This window comes from Macrotis lagotis, chromosome 1 (genome assembly GCF_037893015.1).
Source record: "Macrotis lagotis isolate mMagLag1 chromosome 1, bilby.v1.9.chrom.fasta, whole genome shotgun sequence".
In the NCBI taxonomy this organism is placed as follows: Eukaryota; Metazoa; Chordata; class Mammalia; order Peramelemorphia; family Peramelidae; genus Macrotis; species Macrotis lagotis.
Window position 1 is genome coordinate 507,928,509 of NC_133658.1, and position 7,442 is coordinate 507,935,950.

At 36.9% G+C, this 7,442-nt stretch overlaps 1 protein-coding gene across 4 annotated transcripts in view; it reads left to right on the forward strand.

The window, feature by feature from the left end:
- The first annotated feature begins 204 nt into the window (after positions 1 to 204).
- The window catches only part of EPCIP (exosomal polycystin 1 interacting protein), a 40,748-nt gene continuing 33,510 nt past the window's right edge, over positions 205 to 7,442 (forward strand). For 3 of the 4 annotated variants that reach the window (XM_074214085.1, XM_074214088.1, XM_074214087.1), the window contains exon 1: positions 445 to 1,768. The gene's annotated coding sequence lies outside the window, so the exon portion shown is untranslated. The other variant, XM_074214090.1, reaches the window with a different exon arrangement.

Sequence of the window (7,442 nt, forward strand, 5' to 3'; positions counted from 1 at the left end):
TGCCGACTGGGCTTCAGCTTTCTCAGCGCGAGGGAATGAAGGCTTAGAGCCACTCCTGCCTCTGCAGCCTTTTGCCACCGTCCTATTTCTTCCTGTGTTGTCCCTGCCTTTTCCTCTCCCCAGCTTCATTCCCACCCCCCACGCCCAATCCTGCTTTCTTCCTTCCAGATTTCACTGGCTTGTTTTCCAGTCTCTGTATCTAGTTCACATCGAAGTCAGTCTGTCCAAGCCTCAACCTACATTTCCCGTAATCTTCTTGGGGGAGCAGGATCTATCCCCACCCCAAAAGACTTCAGAAACTCTAAAACTTATTAAGAACTTTCCTCAAAACCATTCGGTCAGGAAGGCAGTAAAAATATGATTTTCATTTTATAGAGGAAGACACAGATCTAAAGAGGAGAAATGACTTGCTCACAGTCACAAGGCAGGTAAGTAGCTTCTTACTCTTTTCAACACTTGCCGAGCCAACTACTAAGTGCTTACTTTAGCTAATACAGAAAACAAAGAGAGTAACCTCAAATGCTTTAAAACACGAGGAAATAGAAATCCTACTGTAAATGTTTAACTTTCTACACTCTCAAGTCATGCCATATTTTATCTCTGCTTGGCTAGCCCTTCATCTTAACGGCCCTTCAAAATAACAGCCCTTGTTATTTTATTTTAAAAATAAAATACCTTGACAAAATCAAGGTAAAATGAACTATAATAGTTACCAAATAAAAATAAAGCTCAATAAAAGCATATAGAATAATTTTTACTGTTGCCAATTGACTAACCTACATATTTTGAGAAACTGTTTTTTTTAATATTAAGAAGAAAGCATAGAGTAATGACCCAAAAGTCCAAAAGTCTGAATTCTAGTCCCATTTAAAAATATATATTAATTTTGTGAGCTGGGATAAATAATGATCAGTCTAGTCCCCATTTTCCTCATTTTAAGGTGACTGGGTGGATACAAATGGCCTTTTCTACCAATAACTTTCTATGAAATGTGTTTGATGAAGAAAAACTAAGAAATGATTGTGAATAAAATAAACAATGTCGGGGCAGCTAGGTGGCGCAGTGAATAGAGCACCAGCCTTGGAGTCAGGAGTACCTGGGTTCAAATGTGACCTCAGACACTTAATAATTACGCCGTGTGACCTTGGGCAAGCCACTTAACCCCATTGCCTTGAAAAATCTAAAAAAAAAAAAAACAATGTCTAGTTATATATCTGAAATAGAGAAGTGGGCAGATCCTTAGGGATGACTTTAGGCATAATTTACAAAGTATTTAATCTTTTCCTCTGTGATGAGATAATTGGTAATGGAAAGGAGACATTAATTGTTTGTAATAACTCAGAAAGCAAGTGGTCAGAGTGAAATAGCCATATGAGGAAAACATGTCAGGAGTTTCAGTGTTCCAAAATTAATCATGCAATTTCCTGTTAAGTAAGCTTTCTTGTACTAAAGTGAGTTTGTTCCTATCCTATCACAACAACCTCCCCTGTTGCCCTGTAAACTTAAGAGTTGAGCACACCCAAATTCAAAATAATCCAGGTACTGATCCTTCTGGGTCCTTAATGAAAGCAGGAGGCTGAAGGCTTCCTTCCTTGTTGTCATGGCAACGACTAGAGCTGCCTCTAGATAGCATAAACCAACGGCAAGTTAAGACCACACATTCCACAAACCTTGAAGATTTACCAAGCTCTAGGGCCAGAATGGAGTCTCAGTGGCCAGACCGAACTTCCAAGGGAAGAAGGGGAGCACCATAATTTAACCCCTAAATGTAAGTAATTTCTTCTTATTTTTAGAAAGGTGTGTCTAGTTTTAACTGGGACCATTTTTAATATCTATTGTACATGCTTTAGAGTATGAAAGTTTTTCCCCCTGGATTTAAGATTCACTACTTTTGGTCTCTCAGTTTGCACAGGACAGTTTTGAATGTGGGTTTTATAAGATAGTACAATTCTCTACATGAAATGTTTAAATAGTTTACATTTAAGACATTTGCAGGCAAAACCATTCCCTCTAGAGTTTCTACCTTTAAAACAGAACCCAGGAAGGAGGTAACAGAGAAAATGTAAAAATCAATAGTTGTTCTTTTGTCTTAAACTTCATATCTTAAGCCAAAAACCAGATGGATCTTATCATTTAAGTCTCCAAGTAAGGAAATTCCTCAATGATCTCAAAATATAGGATCAATAAATCAAAAAAGAAATTAATAAGCATCCAATAAGTACTAGGCATGGAATCTCTAGCATGGTGACTTAGAAAATAATAGTCGCTCCTGGAGTGCTTGTTGAATAGAAACAATTAGGCTATGGGTTTACATTTTTAAACTTCTTTCTCTCCTTCACAAGAAGTTAAAATAGCTTTAAAATAGGGCTTTAAAAATAGTTTTCCCTATCTGATACTTTTCTTTTGATAAACTCTGAAAAAAACCAAATTTCCATACTAGGCTTACTTAGTTTTGCTTCCATCTTGAAGAAAAGTTACTGATTGCTGAATGGATATTCTAAATACTTTAAGGGAAAAATTAACTGAATATTTGACTGCAGTATTTCAAATGGTTTTTGAAATTATTTTTCAATCTTAATAAAAAAATATCATATTTGACTGAGAAAAAGAGATCTTTTTAGACCTTTTTTCTGTCAAATCCTTGCCCAGAGATATTTTGAAAATCCAGGTAATTAGATTTTCTTCATTGTTTAGTAATGCTGCTTCAACCACAAAAAGTAGGTATAATAACTATCAAAATAAATCCTTTATTAACCACCAGAAACAACTCCAGATTGTGTATGTGTGTGTTTTAATTAACTAAAGGATAAGGATAATGCTTATTACTAATATCTCTGAAAAGAATTCTTTGCTAAAGACAAAACGATGCAACTGGTTTGGAAGAGGAGAGATGTTTTCATCCTGTCAGAAATCTGGCATATAAATGAGACTAACAGCTTCAACAAACTCTAAGGAAATGAGTCATATTCAACAGCTAAGTTGGATTTCCAGATGTCTTTTCCGACACACAATTTTCTTTTAATCACCTAAAGGCAACATACAACTTTGCCATTAATAACTTCTTTATAGATGCTCTTCTGTCAATGCATATGCCTGGCACTTAATAAATGTTTATTGGCTGATTCTTGATTGAATGAATGTGTATAATATAACCTATTATTGGAGAACTCAAAGAAGAACAAATGGAACCATATTATTGTATATGTAGTGACCCTCTGGGTTACTGCTCTGACCTAACTTGAAAATTGTGTTTCCAGAGAGCAGATGCAAACCCTAGGTTCTAGGTTTCAGATCCCTAAGCATTTTTATCTCTCCAAATTCTCACTCACAGAGCCCACAAATTCATACAGTGTCTGGGAGAAGAGTAGACACAGATTTAGAGGTGGTGATTTAATTGTGGTGATGCATACATTTAGGTAAGAAGTGTCAACAAGGGCCTCATGGTTTCAATTTTCAAAGTTTCAATATACTTTCTCTATTTGTTGAGTCCTCAGACTGCATCTCTCATCTCTTATCCCAGACACAGCATCTCAGCTGTACTAATCATTTAGTCAGGTTCCTCCTGTCCTTTCCTCTCTCTATGTCAACTCTTGAGTTGCCAAGGCTAATTCTTGGGTCACTGCCACAGATCCTTGATTCTTGAAACCACTTTCTATCTCAAGAGTGCTGACTCAATTCCCTCTCTGTGTATGTGCCTGTTTCTTTTTGGAGAATATATGTTTCTGCTCTCTTCTGTGTCCCTATAGAGTATCATCATCACCATGTCCAATGAATGGAGAAACTCTTTTCCCACTCCTGCTACCCTATGACATAGGCATAAGCTATCCACAAAGCTGCTCCTGGCCTTGACTGATTGTAGAATTTAGCAAACTTACTGTAAATTGGTTGCCTCTAGCATGATCAGGTAGAAATTCATAATTTATAGAAGATTAGCAGGATCTCTGTTACCCTTTTTTGCTTTCTGTGAGACATCTATATTTATATTTAATTTTAAAAATCATTATCTGTAACTATATTCTGAGCTAGAGGAAATCCATTTCCCTCAGGGAACAGTTTCCCATATATATATCGCACTCTCTCTGGGTTACCTTTCTTCCTCAATCTTACAAACTTTTTCTAGGTCCAGTGGACATAGGTTTGTAAATATAGTCCCAAAAAAGTAGTCCTCTTGGTGTTTTTGTCTTTACTAGTTAGTCATATGACACAAATGACTCAAAGCAAAGGATTTTACTGAGATATCATCATCATATGAACAATATTACTGGTACTCTCCCCAATAAACCTGTGTTGCATTTTCCCATAACCACATATGGTGTCATTAGGAAGAGTAGGCATATACTAGTAAAAAAAAAGCACTTCCTTGAGGAATATATATAGTATGGTCAAGGTAACTCATATCTCTAACACTGAAAGGCCCATGCAGTCTTTGATATCTTTGATATCTTTCCCCTTTTCATGATGTCCTCATATTGTATCCCATGTGTGAAGCATCTCTGTTAGGCAAATTGCTTAACTGAGCTCCCTAAACCTATTCCTCAAAACTGTTTCACCCTCAAATACTTAATAGCTACTGGCCATGGTTTCTTCAACTGATGAGTAGCACCATCACAAGATACTATAGCCAATGGTGGGAAAGGAGAGAGATTTCTCCCTTTTCCACTAAAAAACAGGAACCAAATAGCTCTAAAAAGCTTTGCTCTAGGGGCAGCTAGATGGCCCTGGAGTCAGGAGGACCTGAGTTAAAAGCCAACCTCAGACACTTAAGTGACCTTGGCCAAGTCACTTAAGCCCATTGCCTTGCCAAAAAAAAAGAGTTTTGCTCTTCTTCCATAGCTGACTCTCTTCTCTGCTTCCAGAGATTTTAGTCCTTGGAACTATTATCTGCTATCTTTATCAATCCTGAAAATTTATGACCAAAGAGTCACAGAGGTTATGCAACTTCTATAAATCAAAAAGTTAACAGAATATCACAAAACAATAAAATAAAATAAAAACAAAATAAAAACAAAGAGAAAACAATAACCATAAGCAAAAAACTTTCTTTATTCCATTGAAGGAAGGAAACTAGACAATGGTGCTGGGACCTCCTCTAAGAGAAGACCCATTTTAATGAAGTCAAATCTTAGTACATATAGCAATTGCTACATAGTGAACAACTGGAGCGCTGACAATGAGGGGTAACAGCAACAATGAGACAAGTTTGATTCATAGCAGGGCTTCATGACCAGAATGTGGATCCTTAAGGTGCTTGTCCAAGCTCAGGGACCTCCTGGGGCTGATTTGAAATAATTCTGGGATTTTGGCTGCAGCAGAGTTCAACCAGAGGATGAGTGCAAAGGACTGTTGATATGTCCAGTTAAGGTCAAGGCCTTAGCTCTGGAAAACAGGGTGTCTCCTAATAGTAAAAAGAGAGGGGTGTTCTTGAACTAAAGATCCTGCTGCTCTTAACTCTCTATAGAGAGTATCCAACTTTTTAAAGGGCCACCAAGAATCTGGCTGGTCCTTGGTTATCCATTAGCTAGCTATTCTCTCTTCATTAGTTTGATCAGAGAATTTTTACATACTTTATAAATGGTTAACAAAGTTAACACTTTGTTTAAGAATTTAGCATCTAGTCTCTGTTACCTGCCTATACTTTCTGTAATTACATCAGCATCAACCAAATAAGAGAGAATCAATTAATCCAGGACATCATGATCAATTCTCTTCTCCATTACATTTTTTTTCTAATTAAACATTTACTGTACCCAGCAAATCAACTGGGGTCTACTTAATTTGTCCTTAATCCCAAATTCTGAATAGTTCTCTAATGTTTTGGGAAGACTCAAATATTACTCTTGGGAATTTTCCCCTAGAAACTGAGCAAAGTCCATATGAGTTCATCAAAAACCTGAAAATTACAGATTTCCATGACAGTCTACCATACATAATGGGCCTATAGATTTTACTCACCTCCAAACACATTAAAAAAATTCAAGAAACACACAACATTTTCCAAAACTCTCCATTATTGCCTCTCTTGGTGCTCACTTATCCCAACACAAACACAGTAAAGGAAAAGAAAGGGAAAGCCAAAAAGTGATCTTTCCTCTCCTGCAAAGAGAAATTATGATCTCAACAAAGCTTCCCCCTCCCAAAAAAAATAATGGACTTCAGAGAAGAAACCAAAATGCCCCCTATAAAAATTCTTCTAGGTCCCTGTAATTAAAATTTTTCTTAAATCCACTGCAATACAAAGGACATTCCAAGTGAAGACCCACACCATCCCTCACTAAGACAAACAAAAAATAATAATATTAGCTAACAATTATATATTGTTTAAGATGTGCCAGAAACTTTGCTAAGAGTTTTACAATTATTATCACATTTGATCCTCTCAACAACCCTGAGAGGTAGATGTCACTGTGCTACTATTATCTCCATTTTTATAGTGACTCAAGCTGGATTTAAATGCAGGTCTTCCTGACTCTAGTCCCAGCACCCTCTGCGCTGTACCATCTAGTGCCCTCATTTATGAAGAAATTAAATTCATAAGAGCCCCAAAATGATATGGGACTCCTAAAAAATTATTAAGGACTTGGAGTTGATTATTTGGAATTTCTAGGCCATTGGGCAAACTTTATCCTGTGGTCCATAAGGATTTCATGCAAATTGTCCTAACAATTAGAAAGTGGTTTAGACCTGCTCAAAAGCAATTAAAAAAATTAACCTGGATAACTTCCATGGTGTGATTCTTTCTAGACAATAGCATTCTAGAGATGCAACATCCATACTGCTCATATTGGCTTCTATACTTGTAAGGGAAATATAGCAGTTTTTAAGCATTCAATCCAAATAAAGGTTACCTGAAAGAAAATGTTCTGACTTGTAAAGGAAATGTGAAAAAATGCCTAGTTAGAATCAATCTGAAAACAAAAGGATAAAGAAAAACAAAAAATATTTTCCTCTCGTGGATCCCTGAAAAATTAGGCTATTTTTAGGTGATGACCCTGGTCAGAGAATTTCTCCAGTGTACCCCTTTAAATGGGCAACCTAAATATATGCCAGACAAGTATCTTGCAACTCACACTCACAAACTGAGACCTCCTCCTAGCCAGCGACCCGAGGTTTACCTTCCTCTGTGGGTCAATATTTCTTACCAGTCCTCTCAAATGCCTTTACCTTTGATAGTCAACCTGAAGACACATTCTTATCTCAAAACATGAAGTACCCTCAAAAATTGAGTCATGTACATGGTAGATCAGAAGCAGGAAGAGCTGCTCTGCATATGCTATGTGTAACCTCCAGGAAGCCATGGCTTTTATACATACATTCACTCCCTTTCCCTTTCTCTTTCCCTTCCTTTTCCTTTATCTTTCCTCTCCCTTTCCATTCTCTTCCCTTTCCTTCTTTTTCTCTTCTCTTTCCTTCTCCTTCCCTTCCCCTTCCCTTGTCATTCCATT